This window comes from Danio rerio, chromosome 15 (assembly GCF_049306965.1).
Source record: "Danio rerio strain Tuebingen ecotype United States chromosome 15, GRCz12tu, whole genome shotgun sequence".
Lineage (NCBI taxonomy): Eukaryota > Metazoa > Chordata > Actinopteri > Cypriniformes > Danionidae > Danio > Danio rerio.
The window spans coordinates 51,130,001-51,143,528 of NC_133190.1; the positions used below are offsets into that span (position 1 = coordinate 51,130,001).

Sequence of the window (13,528 nt, forward strand, 5' to 3'; positions counted from 1 at the left end):
AACACTGCACTACAGGCACGGGCCGCTATCAGTCACAGCTGCAGTAGGTGGTGGTCTTCAGAAGCATGTGTTGTTGTGCTGGCTGAAAGTCTCTTCATATTCTAATAGTAATCAATTAGAGTAAATGATCTAAACGTGTGTATGTGTGTTTTTACATTCTGGGTGAGGCATAAAATAAAAAATGTTCATCCTATTAAATATTGTCGAGCCGATAATTCCCATAATTCTGATAAGTAGCCCAAACTGGCTAGATTTCTGTTCATGGAGATCTGCAATGTGCACGTGCGCCGCAGTCATGAGTGACGGTGGTAAAAGCAAATGCTGAATTAAACCTCTTTAAGGTGCTGAATGAATATTGGAGTGAGTTTTGCATGCTGGAGGAGAGAAGGACGACACCATGAAGTGTTTCCGTTAGACAGGTAATGTTCCAGCGTGTAGACTGGATGTCTGTGCCAGCGGGTACATCGTAGGGCTGCTCGATTTTGGGAAAAATCATAATCACGATTATTTTGGTCATAATTGTAATCACGATTATTCCAAACTTCAAAATTATTAGCACTCCTGAGAATTTTTTTAAAATAAATATTTCCCAAACGATGTTTAACAGAGCGAGGAATTTTAACAGTATTTCCTCTAATATTTTTCTTCTGGAGAAAGCCTGATTTGTTTTGTTTTGGCTAGAATAAAAGCAAATTTAAATATTTTGAAACCTCTTTTAAGGTCAATATTATTCGCCCCTTTAGGCAATATATATGTTTGATTGTCTGCAGAAGTAACTACTGTTATATAATGACTTGCCTAATTACCCTAATTAAGCTTTTGAGTCACACTTTGAATTTAAATGTTTGTATTTTGAAAAATATCTACTAAAATATTCTGAGCGGTCATCATAGCAAAGATAAAATTAATCGTTATTAGAAATGAATGATTAAATCTATTATGTTCAGAAATCTTCCATTAAACAGAAATTGGGGGGGAAAGGGTTGCTAATATTCAGGAGGGCTAATAATTCTGACTTCAACTGCATATATTATTTTCCTCTAGGGGTGTAACGATTTATTGTTGTACGATTTATTGCGATGCAAAAATGTCACAATATGCATCGTGGCGTTATGACGATTTGATTACGATATGACGTCCGTCTTCTCTTATTAGTTGAGATGTTTGCACGTGAGCTACGTTCCACCTGCTGTCGCACGTGAGTTCAGATTGCAGCAGCAGTAATGTTAGCAGACCAAGATGAGTGGAGCTGAAATAGAGGATGGCCCATCTTCTCAAAATCAGACGTCTGGCAACATTTCAGTTGTACAGTCATTGATTTAGACTCGTCCGCTTTTTGACACGCATACTGGGTCAAACATCCTAAGTTTTAAAGTCTTCACAGTGATTTACATACTTTGCACAGCGACAGGGATACCTCCTAATGGTGTTGAAAGAGTCACATACTGTATTTATAAGGTACAATTCACCCTAAAATATCATTCTGTCTTCATATAATGTTCCCGCCGCAAAATCACACATGAAGTGAGCTGACCGTGAGCTGTTACTACAGAGGGCGGACTATGATAGAGGCGCGCGTATGGCAAGCCGTTTTAGCATTTAAACCTTTGTTCTGACTATCCATAAATATATTTAGAGTTGAAAATTGTTTTATTTTCCAGAGACAGGCCTGTTTAATTTATTTTCTTAAAGAAGGTTCAGTTTAACAAGTTGAAACAAAAGAAATACATAAAAAATAGTTTACTTGGTAAAATTTGCATTTCAGTTTAATTTTCAATTTTTATTCCAAATATCGTGATACATATCGACTCGTGAACATTATATCGTGATACACATCGTATCGTAAGCTGAGTGTATCGTTACACCCCTATTTTCCTCCCTGCAAAGGAAAGAGAAATAAATACAAGAATAAAAATATGAAACAAACTGTGCTTTAAGCATCTTCGCCGTAAGAAAAACACTTTAGCTACAAAAGTCTTCAGTCAAGAGCAGAGAGGGATTTTCTCGTTGTTTTATTATTCATGATGAAACAGGCGGCAGCTGTGCTCTGTCACTTTAATGGTTTCGCTTTCACGTGTCTTTTGATCCTCAACTCGTTTATTACAAAATGAGGATGAATATGAATTATCACTAAACACCGCGTTTTGACACCTATTTGAACATTGAAGCGCTCGCGTTAATGACTTTAGATGTGTGTGCTCTCTGCTCGTCACAATGTGCGAATGAGACCAAGTGGAGACCGCGTGCTTCTGACTGTCTGCGCGCCGCACACACATAAGCATGCGGTCTTTCGCGCTTTTAATAGCAACAAGTGAGGACAACTGGACAGGGTGCGGTAAATAATGGAATAATCGTTTATCTCGATTAATGGTTTGTCATAATCGTTAGAAGCCATAATCGAAATCGGATTTTCTATTAATTGCACAGCCCTAGTACATCGTGACGTCTTTGACTTGTCAGCATTAGTTCATGAGAAAGACTTGGTTAGATCTAATCAGCGCACTCTATTGTGAATGAGATGCAGCTTCATTAACATGCATGATAGCTTCGAAGACGGTTTTTACCTGTTACAGTGTTGCCAAAACAAGTGGAAGAAGAATTGTTTGGAGACACGAGTCGTCAGTATTGCGTTTATAAATGTGCTGCAACAAAGGTTTCATTTCCAATTGTCCACTATTAGAGCGCAGCTGGACTCTTGTGTGGTTTACAGTGCTCTGCAAACACTCAACAGAAATACGCCTGTAAGGAACATTTTTACCCATGAGCTTTTCGCATCTGGAAATGGTGAGATCCGGATTTGCCGCTCGTCTCCTTTTAATAAAGATGCGGCTCCAGTTGGTGTTGATTGTCCTGTCTCTACAGATCTGCGAAGTATGTGATGAGTGTTCATTTATGTTTATTCAGAGGTAAAGTTAGTTGGTATGGTCAGCAGTACTCTTTCAGTGTTTAAAGACAGACCTTAGTCAGAATGATTGAGTTACTCAGCTTACAGTATGTTAAAATCTCTTAAATATTATGAGTGTAAACATGCTGTAAACACCTTAATCAAATTATTACTGTCGTGTATGATTTTTTGACAGGATAGTCTATACACACACGGCTCTTTGATACTATTCTCTGCACCTACCGAGTGCATCTAAGTTACTGAGAAATGCAGAGTTTTTTTCCCCATTCGCCGTGTGTTATCAAACACTCCATTAAAGCTTCACTCTCTAGCAGTTCCTGCATCACATATCTGGTTTGTCACGGGGGCATGCAGGAAAATGCTCCTGAGTGAAAGTGAAAGAGCCAAACTGCAGTTAAAGTCCACTAATTAATAATTTGGCAAATAATTTGATTGCTGATGTCTTTCTCCCCTGTGTCTGTGTTTGTTTTGCCTCTGTGAAAATCAGCGCGTGCTCGAACCGAAACTCCCCTATTCATGCAAACCCTTCCCTCTTTCACCACTCGACACTTTCACCAAAACAGAGCTGGAGTCGCCCACTTTCCGGACTTTTTTCAAACTAGAGGTGGGAAACACCCTGCTGAGACAGGGGGGGGGGTTATGCCCCTTTAACATACGCATTTGTGTTTCAGGAGGCGTGGCTTTGGACGGCAGGGGAGGGACTGTGTTTCTAACATATTATGCTAACTGGTTCGCATTCCAGCAGATCACCTATTGCACCTTTAAGTATCAGACAGCATGATGATATTGTGATCACTGCTCTAAAACATGTTCTTTTTAAATGTCTGGGTTACAAAAATATACTTTTAATCGCCATTGAACACAATGTATTTTATTTTAAGACACATTTTATTTATTTTGGTGGAGTAAGGATGTCAGACTGAATAATTAGAATAAATCATTGACTTCTGCTGTCTTCATTAGTTTCCTCTTGAAAAGGCATCTTTGGATATCTTTGCTTTCTGTGGATATAAAAGCAAAGCCACTGCACTGTTTAGGTGTATAGCAGGCTTGGATGTTGGTTTATAAGAGATTTGTTTGAGTAGATTCTGAAGTTAAAGGTATTTTCTGCTGGAGATACTGTTGTCCTAAAAACTAAATAAAATTATTTTACTACTATAGAAAAAAACACACATATAGCACAGGAATGGCATAACAGAAAATGTAAGTGGATTTAAAAAACCTTGACTTTTTCAAACCGATGTTGGCCTCTACAGAACGCGAGAGAAGATATTTAGAAGAATGTTTGAACAGTGGCCATTTTATCTTTTCCTAATATATAGAAGTCAATCAACCATTTAGTATACTCATACTATTTATTCATTAATTTTCCATCGGCTTAGTCCCTTTATTAATCAGAGGTCGCCACAGCATAATGAACCACCAACTACTCCAGCATATGTTTTACTACTCCAGCAATGTAAGCCCGCCGGTCCTACACCACCAAACCTGCTCCAAGCTGGGATCGAACCGGCGACTTTTCGCATGGGAGTCATTTGCTTTAACAAAGAGGCTAGGTTGCTCTAGAACAGGGGTGTCAAACTTAATTCCTGGAGGGCCGAAGCCCTGCCCAGTTTAGTTCCAACCCTGCTCCAACACACTTACCTGTAGGTTTCAAACAAGCCTGAAGGACTCAATTAGTTTGATCAGGTGTGTTTAATTAGGGTTGGAACTAAACTGTGCAGAGCTGCGGCCCTTTTGGAATGGAGTTTGACACCTGTGCTCTAGAAGGTCGCCGATTCGAGTCCCGGCTGGGTCAGTTGGTGTTTCAGTGTGGAGTTTACATGTTCTCCTTGTGTTGAGAGATTGAGCTGATTGACTTGATAAGGTAATATGTCTTGACATAACCCACACAGACGTGACTAGGTAAAGTGTGAAGTCATGAATGATTTTAATTGTTGCATTAGTCTGAATGTAAATCCCCTCGTCAGGTAGAGCGGGAGCAGCGTGAGAGGATCACAGCGCATCAAACGAACCGTATTAACAAAAGAAAAACACAACTGAGGACACTTAAATGCTTGGATTTGTTGTATTCGCAGCAGCTCTGTGATGTTCACAACTTCGCGCATTGGGTTTCAGTAGGCTGTCCAGTCTCTGTGTTCAGCTCGTTACAATCATGGTGGAAACCCAGACAGACACAGGCAGTCAGGCAGCGTAATACAGAGAGTGAATCAAAGCACATCAAATGTTCGGTAATTAAAAGGTGAAAAAAGAAAAATAGAATAAATATATTTTATATTAGACACACATCTGATGCTTGTCTGCAGCAGCTCCACGTCCACAACTTCACGCAAGATGGAGGCGCCCTGGGTCTAAAATCTATAGTAAAACATGCCGTTTTCTGCTAAATGCTTACTTTGATTAAATTTGTTTCATATATTTTCATTAAAGTGGATTCCAACGCACACAAGATAAGGTAATTTTGACTGAGTGCTTCAATTGCGCTTAAAACATTAACAATATTAACACAAAAACAACATTAACATAAGCAATGTACTTTTGACACCACAAAATAAGCAATAGAGTCTAATATGACACCAGACGTTATTTCATCAATATGATATATTTAGTCTTGCTACACAGCCCTAACATGATGAGCCACCTGTTGTGTGCCTATTAACGTGATTATGAATCTAAATCAGCTGATGTTTGGTCATATTCAGATGGTTGACTGTGCAGTAACCGAGTCTGTAGATTTAACAGAAGTTCTAGTTCTCTTTTTATTGATCATTCAGTACCAAAACCTCCAAACAGCAGTCCTGGTGTTAATCAACATCTATTTTTAAATTTCTTTTATGGCATTTTGTTAGTTTTGTGTGCAGAAACACACATATACAGCACCGATCTCAAAGTCTGGCTCATGCATATGAACTGGAAATGGAAAGCGGGTTTGTGCCTTTTCAAAAGTTTACAAAAAATAAAAAAAAAACAAGTTGTTTTGAGTTTTATTTTTCAGTCTGTTAAACAGAAAAAATATCTGGATACTTTAAGCACTGTGGCCTCACAGCAAGAAGGTTGCTGGTTTGAGTCCTGTCTGGGTCAGTTGGTGTTTCTGTGTGGAGTTTGCATGTTCTCCCCGTGTTGGTGTGGGTTTCCTCCGGGTGCTCCGGTTTCCCCCACAGTCCAAACACATGCGCTATAGGGGAACTGACCAACTAAACTGGCTGTAGTGTATACTTGTGTGTGTATGGGTGTTTGCCATTACTGGGTTGCAGGTGGAAGGGCATCTGCCATGCTGGATAAGTTGGTGGTTTATTCCATTGTGGCAAACTCCTGATGAATAAAGGAACTATGTCAAAGTAAAATGAAGGAATGAAATTATTAGTGTGGACAGGGCTGTAGTTAAGGCTTTATATAATTCTGCAAAGAGCCCCTATTATACATTATAAGGATCATATTTTGGTTGTGGGGGTCTCCAACAACAGGCTGATCTGCATGCAAGGTCAAAAAACACTTTCATGGTCTTATAATCTGCATTTATTTTACCTAATAATCCCAGTGACTCCTATACGAGCTGTTTAGCGATTCATTAATTCCCAAACCCCTCCTTATCACGAAGCTAATCTGCGCTGATTGGACCGATGACAGCCTGTTGCGATTGGTCGACAGCGTTCAGCACGAGACAGAGAGAAATGCCCAGCACGGCTTATCAACAATATTGAAGTGTTTGTATGAGCATACCTGCCAACACTCCTTTTTTTCCCCGAGAGTCTCCTGTACTACAATTGCAGCGGCCGCCCGAGACATGCTTCATAGTAGTTACTAACACCATAGTACACAGTACCCGGTTCTCAACAGTGTTATCAGGGCCGGCGCATCAATAGAGGTGACCTAGGCGGTCGCCTTTGGCAACAAAAAAGCAAGGGAGGCGTCCACCAACCCCCGGTCCTCACTTTCATCCGTGAACCGGTCACTTTCTTTTTCACTTTCGGGTTGAGGGCAGCATGATCGCAGTTCACCTGGAGTGCCAGTACAGCTTGCTCCGGCCCTTAGTGTTATTCTGACACCTCACCTCGAACCTAACCCCCTCCAGTCTCCTGGGTTTTCAGGGACAGATGTTGGCAGGTATGTGTGTGCAGGTAAACCCCAGCATATTGCTCTGTTCTCAACCATGACACTCATCCAGTATTAATCCACACAGCGGCAAAAGCTGAACTCTTCTGAACCTTGACCGCTGCACGCATGTAGGAACAACTGACGGTGGCTAAAGCAACGACAAGCGGCAGAGAATCGTGAGCTCACAAGTGCATTTAAATCCGTAAACAAAGCAGCACGCGACACGTTTTCAACATGGCATTAGACGCGATGTGAGAATATAAAATTTAACCTGATACACTACAAGCGGTTGCAAGTAACAAAACACAGTTAAATAGATCATTTGCAAGCTAGAGAAAACAAGGAGGCAGACATTTTCATCTCATTTACTTACACTTGTGAAATGGAGGAAGAAACTGGTCCATGATCCACTGATACATGTACTGACATAGTCCCTTACATCAATAGTCTTTATTGATCCTTCCTTTAACAAACGGCCAACGAATCCCCCGTTGTAAGTGTGTAGATTACAGAAGCACTTGAACAGCACAAGGCTGGGCTATAATGCTGAGGTATTTTTGCAAAAATAAACCTCCACCACTGACTCTTCAGTTTCATCTTTGGGTAGAGAAAATAACATTAACTTTCCCCTCACACACCCAATAATATCCAGCAGAATATCCCACAGCGTCTTCATGACTTAATTCAACCCGCGTCTGCTACAGTGTGAGTCTAGCCTCCTTCTCTTTCTGTGTTAGTGGGCGGAGCTGCAGGTTTCAACTTTCCCAGGTTTTTGCGCGCAACAATTGGGCGGAGTTTAAGTTTCATATCCACATCACGTCAGCACGGCTAAAGACTCGTTGCAGGGCTCGAAATTGCGACCATTTTGGTCGCATATGCGCCCGAAATTTTATCTATGCGACCTTAAAATATATTTGGGAGCATTTCTGCGAGTGCTTAAAATTGTTATGTGCGACCAGTTTTTACTGTAAAATGTTCACCACATGCGCGGATTCGGGAGAAATTCACGCAGAATGCATCTCTGCACTTGCAACGCGAAACGCAGCGCTCGGGAATGGTTTAAAACAGTTGTCATGTCAACTTGCTTCAGTAAACAAAGCCAAGTCCGTAATGCGTGCCCCGCCTTCACGCTCTTCTTATTGGCCCACTGCTCTAGCACTGAACGCGAATGATTGGTTAATATCAGCTGTCAATCACTCAGTCAGCGCTTCTGGCTTGGGATGACAGAGAGAGAGCTGCTACCGCGAAAAATTGTAAAGCGCTGAAGAGGAGAACGAAGATAACACTGACAGATTTTGTTTTAGAAACCATGACATCTAAAGTTATAAATACTGAAACATCTTAGTAGTGATCATGTGCTAAATGTTAATCCACTATCTAAACTTTTCCAAGAGTAGAAGACTTCCATTGGCTTCAAGTCCGCTATAAAAAGTCTGTGTGATGGAGTTTTCAGGTAACTGTTTGCCACATCTAGCACAAGAGCTTCTGTTTAATCTCTTATATAATCGCCAGATGCTGTCCGCCATGCAAGGGGCAGCTATATGTCAAATTGAACACCACGTACACTATCGCGAACGGGCTTGCATTGAGTAAACTAATATCGCTACTCATAAAAATAAACCGGTATTGCTATTAACATGTATGCATATAATAAGCTACAATCTGTGTCAAAAGCATTAGTGCAATATCAGACAGCACTTGTGAGAACAGCACAGTTACACCGTTAACAGATTCATTTAAGTGCGTGCAGGGGTGGTGAGCGCTCCGTGTATCTTTTGCTCACTCAGTTCTGTTATAAAAATCTATTTTCTTGTGATAACGGGATTTCGTCGAGACATATTTTCCTCACGCTTACATTTATATATATATTTTTTATTTTTTTTTGCTTGTTAGTTTGATAAGTGTTGATTTCAAATACAATAAATATGTTTGTATAAAACGTGTAGTAACGGTGCTCATAATTGGTGGGTGCGACTAAATTTTGGCTGATGCGCCTAAATGTTTAAAGTTAGGAGCACCGGTGCTACCAAGCAAAAAGGTTAATTTCGAGCCCTGCGTTATGAAGACGATTCATTTAAAGCACCACGAGTCGACTCTTTTATAAATGAATCAATAGTTTTAAACGCGCTGCACTTTCAGATTTAAGCCTTAGCTGGATATTATACAGCTGTGTTACACACTACATGAAGCTCGTTCTCAAAAACCCACAATAGGAGCTCTTTAAGCTGAATACTAGTATCTTGCAAAACAAGTAAAACAAAGTTATTATGAAGTAAGTTTTAAAAAAAAGTTATTATTAGTAATTAGTTTATTACTTTATTTGTATTTATAACTATTACATTCATAAATTTGATGGAAAATTGTTCTTAATATTTATAAAAGAGTTAAAAATTTCACAGAATGGATAACAATTTTACTGCAACGATGGGGACTTCTATTGTGACTTGTATTGCCCAGATTTACATCATGTGCTGCATTTGATAATAAGCTGATGTAGCCAATAAAAAGGTGAACTGCTCAGCATGCAAACACACACACACACACACACACACACACACACACACACACACACACACACTGGAGGTGTTGATTCACTGAGAGAAACACAGGCATACTGAGCTGCTTCAGTGTTTATAACAAACATCAGCCTGATTAACATTCCAGACACATCACAGGACCAGTTAACCCCTCGACACGCCAACACAAACCCCTTCAACACTGCACACACACACACACAGCTCTCCATTATGAGCATTGGAGGAACTGAAATCACCTTCTGCATGTAGAGCTCCATTAGTGAGTGTGTGTGTGTGTGTGTCTCTTTAAGATCTCAATTAGTTTCCCCACAACGCCTGTGAAATATTGTGGCTCAGACCACATCCATACACACACACACACACACACACACACACACACACACACACACACACACACACACACACACACACACACACACACACTGTTCCTTTCTGTCTCAAACACACTCCCATGTTTCACTACACTCTACAAGTCAATCTTAACACACACACCTACTACTGCTGTCTGTGTTTTTCAACTCAACAAGTGCATCTCTCTGCACAAACACACACAAACACACATTCTGTGCATTTACAAGAAAACAAGACAAACATTCCAACAACTGAGCAACCAGAGAATGAGAGAAAAACACAGAGAGACAGACAGAAAAACAAAAACACAGACAGAAATACCAAAACATGGAGAGAAAGACAGAAGATATGGTGAGACAGGCAGAAAAACAAAAACAGAGAAAATAGAAAGACAAAAATAGAGACAGAAAGAAAAAAGGAGTGAGCAGAAAAACAGAGACAGACATGGGAAATGGGAAAAACTGTGACAGAAAGACAGAAATGAAGAGACGGGTGTAGAAAGACAGGCAGAAACAACGTATAATTCAGATAAAATTAATTTAATATTCACACATTCAGACTTTCTCCTTAACATAGTTTCAGAAAAGTATTCTTTGCAAACTCTAAATAGGGAAATCATATTACCAGCCAATGATTATCAAAGTACAGCATTGTTTACAGTCAATTAAATAGTGCTAATGTTATTCTGAAGTCATCATTCATACTATTTCAGACGCAATATTGAAAGTACCATGGTAAACAATATAGGAAGCGTGTCACAAGTTGTCACTGAACGAATGTGCGAATATAAAACCAGCTTTACCTTAATTAACCTATACAATGGACAGAATATACACAGATAACCTCATACAGGAGTGTGTGGGATTTAATAAACGCATATATTGGTGTATAATGTATTCAATAATACCCGAGTCTGATGAAACTGAGGTGAAGTTGGCTTCACATTCAGACTTTCTCATTAATAATACAGCTTCAAAAAAGTATTTTTGCAAGATTTAAATAGGGAAATCATATTAGTAGCCGATGACTATCAAAGTACGTCACTCTTTACAGTCAATTAAATAGTGCTAATGTTATTCTGAAGTCATTTTTTCATGCTATTTCAGACACAATATCCAAAGTACTATGGTAAACAATATAGGGAGCGCTTTGCTGAACAAATTTGCTTATATAAAACCAATTTTACCTCAATTAACGAATATACTGGACAGAATATCAGATAACCTTATATAGGAGTGTGTGGGATTTATTAAATGCATATATTGGTGTATAATATATTCAACAATACTTGAGTCTGATGAAACTGAGGTGAAGTTGGCTTCATATTCACACATTCAGACTTTCTCATTAATAATACAGCTTCAAAAAAGTATTTTTGCAAGTTTTAAATAGGGAAATCATATTAGTAGCCTATGACTATCAAAGTACGTCACTCTTTACAGTCAATTAAATAGTGCTAATGTTATTCTGAAGTCATTTTTATGCTATTTCAGACCAAATATCCAAAGTACCATGGTAAACAATATAGGGAGCGCGTTGCTGAACAAATTTGCTAATATAAAACCAATTTTACCTCAATTAACGAATATACTGGACAGAATATCAGATAACCTTATATAGGAGTGTGTGGGATTTAAAAATATATTGGTGTATAATATATTCAACAATACTTGAGTCTAATGAAACACAATAGTGTGTGTGTGTGTGTGTGTGTGTTAAGATTCCCACTTGTCGAGTCTACTGAAACACAGGAGTGTGTTTGAGACTGACAGCAGAAGTGTGTGTGTGTGTATGTGTGTGTTTATTTGAGGTGAGGTTGCTTTTATATTCACACATTCAGACTTTCTCCTTAATAAAATAGTTTCATTAAAGTATTCTTTGCAAACACTGAATATGAGAATCATATTATCAGCCAATGACTATCAAAGTACGATACACAATTTACAGTCAATTAAATAGTGCTAATGTTATTCTGAAGTCATCTTTCCATGCTATTTCAGACACAATATCCAAAGTACCATGGTAAACAATATAGGGAGAGTGTCGCTAAACAAATGTGCTAATATAAAACCAGCTTTACCTTATTTAATGAATATAATGGACAGAATATACACAGATAACCTCATATAGGAGTGTGTGGGATTTAATAAATGCTTATATTGGTGTTTAATATATTCAACAATACTTGATTCTTAATATTTTGTGTGTGTGTGTGTGTGTGTGTGTGTGTGTGTGTGTGTGTGTGTGTGTGTGTGTGTGTGTGTGTGTGTTCAGATTCACTTGTCGAGTCTAATGAAACACAGGAGTGTGTTTGAGACAGACAACAAGAGTGTGTGTTCAGTGTTTATGTGTATATATACAAATATAACCAACAATTAACAGAAAAATAAAAACAGAAAAGGTTAAACATGAAAACAGACCAGAGATAGATGAAAGGAAAGGAGGAGCGAAAGAAAAACAAACAAACAAACAAACATAAAAACAGAGACATAAACTGAAAATAAATGACGGAAACACCTTTTCAGATAATCAGAGAGACGGAAATTTGATTTAAAACCACCAAATACGAACATTTTTAAACCATAAGTGATTGATATTCAATACAATATCCCTGAATTCGCGTCTCATCAAAATTCACCTCAGAAATGCGCCGATATTCAGACCTGGAGACTGTTTTTAATATCTGACAGATATTTACCTGTTTTCCTGGACTTTTGAAGAATATCTCGTCGAGAGTTGGTCGAGTTTATCGGGTAAAACCACCGGTGTTTAATACTCCGTCTTCTGACTGAAGCGTCGAGCGCGCGCAGGAGTTGCAGAAACTCGTGAAGAAACAAACACTCGGTCCGCTGAATACTGATGAAACACACACTTCCAGGAGCTTCCACTTCAGTTCTCGCTGTGTTTTCTGCAGCTTTTCTCCGTCAGGCTTTCAGTAAATCCGCTCAAACACTGAAAGAAGAGCCGCAAAAAACTTCCGCAGGCGCGTCACATTACCGTGAACGCGACGCGACAAATACCGCTAATGCCGGTTGCTAAGACACGCAGCGGTCACGTTCTTGCGGGGGCTGAGCTGAGGGCTGAAACTCCCATGACTTTTAGTCCCTTTTGGGATATACCTAAAATAATTCAACAATATGTATAGAACATACGTGAGTTCATTTCTGGTATACATTCTCTTTAGGAAACTATTTTAAAATACTATTATGTTAATATTTATCATATCGTCATCTGCGTAGTCTCTATGTGATTGGTCAAATTTGGGCAGCGCTGAGAAAAGTAACATATTTGTTGTGATGCTAGCGATGGCGCTGACAAAAAATAAGTCAAGTAAATAAAAACTGTTTTAATTATTATTATTTTAAATTATATGTTTATACTTACATCTTTATTTAGTCATTAATGGATATTTTTACAGAGTACCTGAATTGATTTATTTAGTAGTTTTATATAGCGGCACATCAAAGCTATGGCCGGCAGGTGGCGCTACAAGTCTATTAGTGAATACTTGGTGTGTTCAGAGTGTACAAACTGCATGTTGAACAGTAAATATATACTGTAAGCAATATCTGTTAATGAACAGTTTCCGTATTTTGTGATTCACAAGTGTTTTCTGTTTATTTATGGTTGTGAATTGCAT

General features: G+C 38.9%; 1 protein-coding gene across 5 annotated transcripts in view; it reads right to left on the reverse strand.

Moving 5' to 3' along the window:
* arap1 (ArfGAP with RhoGAP domain, ankyrin repeat and PH domain 1) overlaps positions 1-12,915 on the reverse strand; it is a 136,859-nt gene extending 123,944 nt beyond the window's left edge. For all 5 annotated transcript variants that reach the window (XR_012391120.1, XM_073924133.1, XM_073924131.1 and 2 more), the window contains exon 1: positions 12,587-12,915. The gene's annotated coding sequence lies outside the window, so the exon portion shown is untranslated. The remainder of the gene's footprint in view (positions 1-12,586) is intronic.
* Between the last annotated feature and the right edge of the window lie 613 nt (positions 12,916-13,528).